Below are 12,010 nucleotides of genomic sequence, written 5' to 3' on the forward strand. Positions count from 1 at the left end.
AGAGAGAGAGAGAGAGAGAGAGAGAGAGAGAGAGAGAGAGAGAGAAATCTTGAGGGGCATTTTCCATTTTCCTCTTGTTCCCTCTCTGGTTTTAGCAGGAGAAATTGCCCATAGCCCTAGAGAAAAGAGCAAAGAAACTTTTCATTTCTCTGACTTAAAGAAAATTTCTGTCCCTGACATATCTGAACACTTCTTCAGAAACAACAAAGGCAGCAAATCCAGAAAGTTTTAGATCTTGGACTTGAGGCTGTAGTTTAACTGAAGGAGTGAAGTTTTATTTTTCCTAAAAACGCTTATCATTTCTTTGATTGCATGATAGTTTCATAGAAGTGAGTTCATATGCAAAGAGAGTAGAAAGGTTTGCAAAAGAGCTTTTGACCCATGGTGTAGATTTTTCCTTAAAAGAGAATATTGAAAACCAGATCAGCAGCCATGATATGCCCCGGGAATATAGGTTTCTCTACTAAGTTACTAGACTAATAGCTACCTCTAAGTGTATTCTCATTCCACACATGCCCTCCCCCCACCAAAAAAAAATGACTGTATAAATTGGTGGAAAAGGGTGACCCATATTTATAGATGAACAGTTGTAGTTTAATCATTCTCATTTTTACTATCTTTTGAATAGATATTCTTATGATTACTCTTGCTTTTCTCTTGTGCTTTAATATTTAATGTTTAACAGCTAATGATTTCATCAGTGTCTGATTTGTATAAATGTTAATCCTATCAATGAGCTACAGTAGCAAATAGTAGAAGAGTATTCCCCCATGTCAGAGTTATTATTTGGGACAAGAGAATGAACAGAATCCATATGGACACCATCCTGTAATTCTGGTATAAATACAGGTTAGATTAATGAGCCAGGCATCCCTAGATTATCAGTTTCATGCCATTACCGAGCATATATATGTTCACTTATACATGTATAAGTGTGCATGTATGTGTATGTTTTTATATGGTGTATATGTGTATAAAGAATAGCTTCTACTATGCTTTGTAGTTCCACGTTGTTTTCTCTATATTTTATATCTCTCATCCTTTTAATCTCTTTCCAGTTCTTTATATTGCCCCAACCCAGGGTTACTATGAGTGATAACACATTATTCACTTTCTTAGTTTAGAGACTTCCATTCTTTCATCCACCTCCCTTCCCCACAACCACAATTCAATAGAAGAGGAAGATAGCTTGCCTTAATTTTCCTTTCCTGATGCTACTTCAATACTACTTATATACCATAATTACCTTTATTCACCTCATTTTAGTTTATGTTATCAATTTTTACTGTTTTCTCTAAGGTCCCACTGAGGAAATCTACTACTCTCTTGTGTGCACATCCACCTTTTATTAACAGTAATGTCTGGTACAAAACAAATACAATGATATCTAAAAGGGCATCTGGCTGCTGGAGAATCTGCTGCTTAAAGGAAGCAAAGACAAATAATTAGATTGTCTTACAGTTGACTGTGGGGAACTACCAACTCAAGGAATAATGAAAAAACTATGAAGTGTGTCAGAGCATTGGCACAGACTGAGGTCTAGAATAACCAGACCAAGGAGCTGGAATGGCTCACTGAAAAGACTATGACAAAAGATGGGTCAGTAGATATGGTCATGTGGGTGAGATGGAAATGGCTTTAAGCTTGACTGGACTTGCTAAGTTAACTGGAATTTCTGGGGCCATATCCTGAACTGGTCAAACACTACGACCCTCAAGAAACGTCACACCCTGTGTAGGTGAAGTAGCCAGTTGGGCTATGGATACTGATAATGAAGATATGTGAAGAGGAGGAATAGGGAAAGGAGGCTATCCCTATTGAAGCTCAATTCCAGTTTTACCCCTCCTATCGTCATATTGTCCCCAGTTTCCTGTCTGATTACTGCATCTTCTCCATTCTCTTTTCCAAGCCCCGCTCTCCCCTTCTATTTTATGCTTTGGTAAAATGTGAATAAAACTGAGGACTTGGGAAAATAAAGGGCACAATTTTTTTAACTTTCCTCTTATTTTAATGGAAGAAACATCACCAAAATAAAAGTCTTCTCAAAAGGCCAATTTATAATAACTTATGTTATTGTTTTGTTTTTAAGAGAAGATTAGTAGAATACTATCTATTTCATTATTAAATTAATATTTGAATTTACTTTATAAATGGAAAACTGAGTCTCCCTGTAGTAACTTCTATCTCTGTATCAGCATATATGAAAATGCAATGATAATTTTCCATCTAAAGAAATGTAAATCCAATATATTGAATTAAATATCACCATACTATCTGTTTTCCATTTGGTTTAGATATTATGACCAGAAAAAATTATTGTAAAATAAAAATGCTCATTATCATAATGATGCTTCTTCAAAACATAATTTCAGCATTAATAAAGTAGTTTCCATCTGCAACTTCATTTTTGTATATAAATATCAAACGTAAATCACTAAACAAGCAATTTATAGAAGCACAATAATAAATGTCCTCAAGCAACAACTAAAGTGCTCTTGTAAATTTTAGGTCTAGTGTCAGCACTGATCCACTCAGTACAGGGGAAAATGACAAATATACTCAATGTTCTTTGACCCTCTATTGGAGATTAATTCTATGCCTGCCACATTTAAAAATTTAGGGGGTTTTTTGTTTTGTTTTTATGTCTTCTCAGATGGTAAAGCAATATACTGATAAACAGTAATATACTATCAGAGAAATCAGTATTATCTTACTCATTTATTAGTGAAGCTGCTAGACACAGTGCAGAGTCTAAATAAGTTCTAGAAGATTTAATGACAGTATTTGCTTACAGCCAGCTATAAATTGGCATTTAATATCAACATAATATTTTGAAACTTTATTGATTTAAGTCAAAGCATTAAAAAAAAAACAGGAAAGCCTGGAAAGCCTCAGAAAGTAAGACTCAGAAATTCAGGTAAAATAAATCTATTTTGCCAGCTGAATTACCTAGTATCTGCCAACAATGACCAAATTCACTAGAAAACTGCCAACCCAACCCCCTATTGCACTTTATGTTCTTACATACCCTTTAGGGTAACAATAGCCACTTGTTTTCTAAGACTTCAGTTTTCTTTACCTACCCTCCTTATTCTACCATGTTATTTCCTTATTTTATTCTCCCTCTACTAGAGAAATATTCCTACATCACTCTTATTTTGTCATGGAGATAACCATTATTTCTTCTAGTCTATGCCAGTGGAGAATGACAAGTCATTTCAATGTAGGAAAATTTCTAGTTTATGTTCTGAGACACAGTGTGAATCTATCTTGTGAGGATCAAATGAAGCTCAGAAAAATATCATCTCCAGAAATTGTTCCAGGTAACTATTTTGGGGTAGGACAGTAGAATGTGCATTGTTTTAAGAAACCATTTACTAAAAGTTTCATTTCATCATGAAAATATTGCCTATACAATCTAAATGATAAATTCTTAAATTACTCCCCTGTTTTAGTTTTAGATTTATTTATGTAAATATTTAAATAATTTATTTAATTTGAAGCTAAATTTAAAATTAAATTTAAATTAATCTAATTAAATTAATTTAAGTATCTAAATATTTAAATAGATAATAAAATATTTAGATATTTTGATCTTTCTCAACTACAGGGAATTTTGGAGGGATAGGGCAAGGAAATTCTGTACCAATGCTGCTTATATCCTTTCCACAATTGAGCAGTAACATGTCAACCTCATTCATATTCATGATTCATCATGTTCATGATTCATATCACACACTTACATACACATATATATGTCTGTCTAGGTCTGGGCTTTCATCGGTGTGAAAAACTGCCTGCATGGTAATGAATGGACACCTGTCTGCAACTTAGTCATAGGGAGTTTCCTGGGGATAGTGAGAGGTTAAGAAACTACCTTATGGTGAAAGACAGACTTGGACCTACATCCTTCTAATTCTAAGATTTGTTCTTTATCCTACTATCCCATGCTTCCACTCAGTGTCTATGTCATGATTATATGTTGCTTCAAGAGTGAATACAAGACAAGACAAAAAATCCTGAGTACTTGAAAATCTTCAGTCTAAAAAGGTAAATATTTAGTCATAGGATCATAGATTAAGACCTGGAAGCATCATCTAGTTCATCCTGCTCGTTTATATATGAGTCAACTGAGACCCAGAAAGTTTAAGTAATTTGCCCAAGGTTTTATAAGTAGTAAGTGTTATGTACAGTATTTGAACACATTTCCTCCAGTTGACTTCCAACTGTAACATGCCATCCTTTGCCACATATTCTTGGAAGCAATTAGGTATGTAGTTTCACTAAAGTAAAAATCACTTTCTGGGATCCTTCAGTGGTTCTCTAGGTACCATTCAAGAAATAAGAAGTAGATGGTAATCAATGAACTTAGAAACTATTAGAGATTTCCTGAAGATATGTGCAAGTAATTCATTTTATGAAAGTCTCAGAAAAGCCTTCTTGCTAATTTAGTCCCATGATTAACAGGAAAATTTAAAAGCCTGTCAGATGGGCTAAGAATAACTGGTCTTGGTAGCTGTCACAATCTCGTAAATAGTTGTTTATTTTTCCCTAAAGCCTGATATAATTATTAGATAATCACCTGCAAAAGTACTTGTCATATGGAAGCCACCTGTTACCTCTGTACAAGCTGACAAGCAATTTAGAAAGATGGTCACATCAAGTAAATTTATATCTCTTTCACAACATACATTGACTGAAGATGTAGGGCCTTGAACATCAATGTTTTAATGTTAAGTTGTGATGGGAGAGATGTGGAGGGAAAGAGGAAAGGGGATTTTACATCTTCCCTGTCCCTAGCCTATGTTGAACAAAGTAGCATATTGCATTTGAAGAACACAATTTTTTTGAAAGGAACTTGAAATCATTTATATGCCTGTAATTATCCATTTTATTTTATTCCCTCAGGTTTATTCCAATTATGCTCACAAATATTTAAGGTCCATATATTTTCTCCATATTTACTCCCTGCTCCTCAATGGCATCCAATATGTTTGATATGTAATAAATTTCCATATCATTTCAGTCATGTGCATCCACGTTCAATTTGGGGGAATATATAATATATTTTGTCAAAGTATTTTAATTATGTTACTCATTTTAGTGACAAATGATGAAAAGTATTTTTCTACAATCCATAACTCACACATATTAACCAATATGAAATCAGGTTAGTTGTGGGTGAGAGAGCATTACCTATTCTGGCAAAATCACCTCATGTTCTGGGACTGGAGCAGACAGCCCATGACAGAGCCCTGCAGAAAAAGAGAGGAATGCATAAAATATTATATCCAGTGAGAGTTCTGGGACAACTTGTACTGTCTTGAAAGATGTACTAATTCACAGACACCCACAAAGATGACTGAAATTCAGAAAAAAAAAGGTATCATAGCATGTACTGTTTCTCAGCACTTCACAGTTGTAAAGCCAGAAGTACAATACAAAGTCTATAAATTTGACTCTGTACCAAGAAATTACACTGTCAAAGCAGGGAACAATGTACATGACTAGAAGTCACACACAGTCAAAACATAAACTGTTTGGCACACACACAATTCTGTATTGAAGACATCTGTACTTATCCAGTTAAAAAACATCACCATGTTATCATGAGGTGCCTTTGGGGTATTTATGAGTGTGATTAACTGTCACCTACTTCTTTTGTACAAATCTTGTATTAGCCACTTTGTAAGCATGTGGTAGACAAGAAAACTCTTAGGCTCATGATATGTAAATGTATTTTGTCATAGTAAAGTCATATCAGCTATATATTTATCCTAGAAAGGGCTAAGTAGGACATAAAAATAGCAAGATAGATGAACTAATATCCAATATGGTTAGGGATCAGGGAATTATAAATAAAACAATAGATGACAGGAAAAACAGAAGGGATAGTGAAATAAGGAAGAGGACAGATTTCATTGGTATCATGAGCCTTTTTGGCCTGGAGTCTAGGGAGAAGAGACTGCTCATTGTAAGAAGTACCCTGAAAAGGAAAACAGAGGCAGTTGTTTCTCCATGGGAACAGAAGACTTATATGACTTTACCATGAAGAAGACATGACATACATAAAACATTAATTTACCACTGTGTACAAACCATCATCATCATCACAACAATCATCATTATTACTGTTGTCATCATGTCTGTCATCATATAAGACTTTATTGTGTCTGACATAGTAAGCACTTAATAAATGCTTATTGACTGACTGCCTGATAGAAGTTTAGGTAAGGTATAGCCCCTACCCTGAAAAAATGTGCAATATACTGTGTTTCCCCGATAATAAGACCTATCCTGAAAACAAGCCCTCCCCTTACTGTGTAAGATTCCTCTAAAATAAGCCCTCTCCTGAAAATAAGCCCTATTGAGATTGCTACTGTAGTGAAGGTGATCCCCTGCGCTACACACTACATTACGGTACTCTCTGTATGCACAGTTCCCCCCCCACCCGGTGAAACGCACACCGCGCTCCAAGCTGCATCCAATCAGAGCTGCAGCAGTGAATGCATCATCCTGTTCTTCCCCAGTGATTTGCTTGCTGGCTCCATTGAGAGCAGTGCTGCGGAGGAGAGTTGAGGCAGGAAAACATAAGTCTTCCCCTGAAAATAAGCCCTCTGGTGTTTTTCTTTCCAAAAAAAAATTAATAAGACAGTGTCTTATTATCAGGGAAACACGGGTAGTAGGAATCTTAGGGGGGGCAAGTTTTTTAGGAAGCCAAAGAAGTTCAGTGAAGAAGTAGAAAGAGCTTGTCTGTTTATCACGTATATTTGTAATTCTCTCTCTCTCTCATCTTCATATAGAGATAGACATAGAACTCATATATATGTATTTATATATTAATATATGTGGACTTATACATATTTGTGTGTATATATCTATATTGATAGACTAAGCAGGGCATCCCATAAATTTGTAATGTGTGTGTATATGTCACTGTGTATACTCTGAGATACTCCATTCTGTGTGCACTAAATTAATTACATGGCTTCCACAAATGTGACTGAGTACATGATATTGTGAAAACAATTACAAGGAAGAATATTTAATCAGAATAAATCATAAAATAAGTTTAAAAAGTTTCAGTGTAACAGGAGAAATCCCTCTCATCTCTTGGGTACTGGAATGTTGTGACTATATCCTTAAGCTAAACTTATATTTTCTGTTTTCTAAGGGGATAACCTTCAGAATCTGAGATCACAGATGGTTCTAATGCTTTTCAGAACAACAACAAAAGAAAATATCCATATAGATCATATTTTAAACCACTTCACACCACTCTACCACCATAAGTTAAAATTTTTCTAGTGGCACACAATTAAAAATAAGAATAGTCACTACCATTATTTTCCAAAGTGTAATCATAAAGCAGATAAATATTTTAAAGTCACTTTATTTTCTAAAATATGTTTTATTATTCAGTTCAATCTGAAAAGACCAAATTCTCTACTTTGTCTTGTGGTTGAGAGTAATGGGATTTTCAAGAAGGGAAATTTAGACTTATACTCTCTTAAAGAAAAAAAAAGAAACACCTGTCTTTTAAGTAAAATTATAAAAAAAAAAGTAAATTCATGTTTTTTTAGAAATTTCAGTATTTTTACCTGAAATTTGAAGGCTTTAAATTCTGCATGACATCAAATGTTCATTTTGCTTTGGAATGGAGTATGGAGTTCTTTAATCAGATGCAGACTCGGGGGAAAAAAAAACTTCTAGCTGACAGTACAGGTACATCATTAACTTCACTAAGAAGCTTTTATGGCTGGCTAAATTTGATTCTGAGTTGTTAGCTTGCTGCCTCCAGCTATGTGCAACACATTTTTTATGCTTTACCATTTTATTCATTAAAAGTAGACTCCTTTTTAAAACTCCTTTCCAGAAAAGGCCTCATTAAAGAAAATTGCCTACATTTGTATCATTTGCTTAGATGAATCTCACCAAGAAAATTCACAGAGGCACCCAAAGTTGAGTTCAGCTGTTTTACAGAAATGGCACGGATAAGTGACCCATTTAATTCAGTAAAACAAGATAAATTAGAACTTTTAAACAAAGCAAAATACTCTCTAGAAACTGATATGTATGAAAGGATATAATCTATCACTAAGAGATGGAGAGCTGAGCCCAACTCTCTCTTGGGACAAAACATCAAAATAATTTTTTCTTCAAATGGTCAAATTCAACTGAATCTGAAAAAAAAAACAAAAACAAAAACACCACACCTTTACTTTTGTACTTGTAAATTTGGAAAGTTCTCCAAGTAGATATTCTATCAATCCACATATAGAGCTCTTTAGATTTGGAAAATTACAAATCACAAATAATATATATTTAAAAAATAAAACAGAAGAGACTGAAATGAAAGACTTATAGAGCAGGAGAAGTAGAAAGGTCTAATGAGTTCTTTGTTTTGAAAAGAATAAAAAGAAAAAAAAGCAACAAGGAATTCATTGAAAGAGTCCTTTGAGAATTTCACATATTCCTCTCTTTTTTCATATTTCCTGTGACTAAAAATGTATGCAAAAACCCCTAGAAAATGCAATTCTAAAAATTTGGCTATCATGTATGTGGATAAATGCAGAGATAGACACATATTTGTGTTTACATATATCCTATATGCAAATGCATACACAAATATTATGTATATGAGAGACTAGGTGTTTTCATCTCATACATCTTATAAGGATATATAAGATAAGTAATTACTCCCTCTCCTCCTACTTCTGCAGTCTGACCTCTGATCTCATCACTCAACTACAACTCGTATCTACAAATTAACGGCTTGAGTAGTTTCCACAACTCATAGTCTATTTCTTGGCCCTCATGTTTTTTAATATATCAACTGAATTAGGTCCTGCTGTGTACTCATACTTCTAGGGCACAATTGTTTGGAGCTGGAAGTGAACTTAAAAATAATCAATTCCAAATACTTCATTTTACAGATTAAAAAAACTGAGGCTGAAAGAGGTTAAATGACTTATCCAGGGTCACACAGCTAGTAAGCTGTGTAAGTAAGCAAGTAAACTGACTGAGGGTCATGCTATTATGCTCTATTTTCATGTTACTAGCTGATGGTTCCTCCAACTACTTAACTGCCTCACCATTTATAGTAGATGAGTGTGGCCAAAAATTGTTTGTCCTAGGCTCAAACCTCTCCTTTTTATACTCTTTCTTTTTGTAGCCTCATCAGTTCCTATTGGTTTATTATCTTTGTGGAGATGATTTACAAATCAACATGCTAGCCCTAGCTTCTCTCCTAAGCTTTGACCTCTTATCACCATAGGACATTTTAGGTGGGATGATATGGAAACATACAAAACATGATATGTAAAAAACAGAATTGTTTTTTTAATCTCCAGAAACATTTCTCTGCACCAAAATTTTCTGTCAATTACATCACCATTCTTCTATTCCTCCAGGTTTATAAATTCATCATTATAATTTATTCCTCAGTTTCTTTTATCCATGCATCCATTTGTTTGTCACATTTGCCATTTTTATGCTCTCACATATGAACATTTCTCTCTCCTAAGATTTTCACCACTTATAGTCCAGGCTCCAATCATTTCTCAAGCCTACTAATGTAATTGCCTCCTAATTGGACCTCCTGCCACAACTCTGTGCCCACTCCAATTTTTCACATAGCTGCCAAACTGATTTTTCCACAGTGTAGATCTAACCACATAATTTTGGGCACAGTACCCACAGGTAAGTGTGTGATTCCCCTGGTAGAGGAAGGGAGAAAAGCAAGGAAGGAAGGAAGGAAGGAAGGAAGGAAGGAAGGAAGGAAGGAAGGAAGGAAGGAAGGAAGGAAGGAAGGAAGGAAGGAAGGAAAGAAGGAAGGAAGGAAGGAAGGAAGGAGTATTGCCCAAATGGAAGTCGGTTCCCCAGTGAGGAGTCTATCCTCACTTACAGTTTCCACCCCCTCTTGCAGTTTCTGTGAATACAGAGAAGTCTTACATCATTTGAATTACTATTCTTTTATATGAAATTATCTTATTAAATTTAACTACTGTGAGTTTGCAGAATAGGTTCTTTGTTTATCTTGTGTTTTATTTTCTAGAGATTTGTATATTTTTGTTAGTTTATTTGTAATGGGACCTGTGGAGCATGTCCATATTTCCTAGCACAGAGGTACTCTCTAAGTTTCCTATGATTTGGGTAGGTATAGACTCTTTGGATTAGATGCACCACTATGCCTTCTATTTTCTGTTCAGATGTTCTGAAAAGTTTCTTTTTGTTATTTCTTGCATTGTGGTGTTCAGGTGATTTGGTTTTGTTTTTGATATTATTTTGAAAACCTTTTAATCCTTAACAGCTGACTACATAATCTAAACTTTAAAATTAATGTTGTTTGTTTAGAGATCATGTGTTCTTTTAGTTTTACTTCTTTTGATACTCTTCATCTAGATAAACCTTTACTCCTATGTATTTCCATTCACTCAGTTGTACTCTCTATTGTTTTTGTTTACTTTTGTTTTGGTAAGGTTTCCTACAGTAGATTCAAGTTTTTCTACTCTTCCAATTATTTCCCCTATATAAACCATCAATTCTCTTTTCAGAATCTTTAATTTAGGTAGAGGTACAAACTTGGTGTAAGCTCCCACTCCAATCACTTCCAATACATGTAAAAAATGACTCTAAACAAAATTTAGAGCTTCAGAAACCACAAGTGACAGAGAGAAACAAATCTCCCACTGAAGGCAGCCTGACAGGCCAACAGGAAGGGTCTATCACACCAGACTGGGAGCCAAGTGCAGTCCCACATGAACACAGTGGTTTCTGCCCCAGGTGGCCCCAACCAGAAGTGGCCAGATAAGACTTTGGGAGAGGGAATTACCAGTAGCTAAGTTGCTTTCCTGACTTCTCAACTCATAAACATCAAAGACAAAGTAAAAGGTCAGTGTGGAACTCTGTTGGAACAGGGAGACAGAAGAGAAAAATCCAGCCTGCATCCCCAGTGTGAGAGATGGTGGAGGCATGGCAGCTGCTGCTGCTCCCACATACCTGCCTCTGGAGCTATCGACCTGCAGATTGTAGGGGGACCAAGCAACCATTCAAAGGGTAATCACTCTTGTTTTAACCTGCTTGGATTTGGATCGCAGTCTGGGGTGTGTGGACAGTGTGCCAGATGTTTTGGTTGTTGTAGAGGGGACACCCAACTAGTAGTTCCAGCAGCTGCAAAAACCCCAGCAATTTGGGACAAATCTCTCTCTAATCTGGAAGCAGAGATCTACTGTGGCAAACAGCTCATAAGCAAAGTAATTGGCTGGCAAGAGGAGCAAGCAGAGGAAATGTAATCAGACCATAGATTCCTTTTTTGGGGACAGAAAGGATCAAAGCATGGAACAGAAGGAAGACAACAAATTCAGAACTCCTGCACCAAAAGCTTCGAAGAAAATTATGAGCTGTGGTCATGAAGGAGCTCAAGAAAGATTCTGAAATTCAAGTAAGAGAAGTGAAGGAAAAATTGGGAAGAGAAATGGGAATGATGCAAGAAAACCATGAAAAGTGAGTCAACAGCCTGCTATAGGAGACCCCCAAAAATACTGAAGAAAATAACACCTTAAAAATAGACTAACTCAAATGGCAAAAGAGGCCCAAAAAGCCAAGGAGGAGAAGAATGCCTTAAAAAAGCTGAATTTGCCAGATAGAAAAGGAATTTGAACAACCCACTGAAGAGAATAATTCCTTCAAAATTAGATTGGAGTAATTGGAAGCTAGTGATTTTGTGAGAAATCAAGACACTATGAAACACATCCAAACAAGTGAAAAAAAAATAGAAGGCAATGTGAACTATCTCATTGGAAAAACCACTGACCTGGAATATAGAACCAGGAGAGACCATTTAAAAGTTATTGGACTAGATCAAAAAAGAGCCTAGACACCATCTTTCAAGAAATGATCAACAAAATTGCCCTGATATTCTAGAACCAAAGGGCAAAATAGAAATTGGAAGAATTCACCAATCACCTCTAGAAAAATATACCAAAAAGACAACTCCCAGAATCTTTAA

The sequence above is a fragment of the Petaurus breviceps genome, unplaced genomic scaffold (genome assembly GCF_028583685.1).
Source record: "Petaurus breviceps papuanus isolate PSGF00001 unplaced genomic scaffold, PetGlider_PUasm1.0 90743, whole genome shotgun sequence".
NCBI lineage: Eukaryota > Metazoa > Chordata > Mammalia > Diprotodontia > Petauridae > Petaurus > Petaurus breviceps.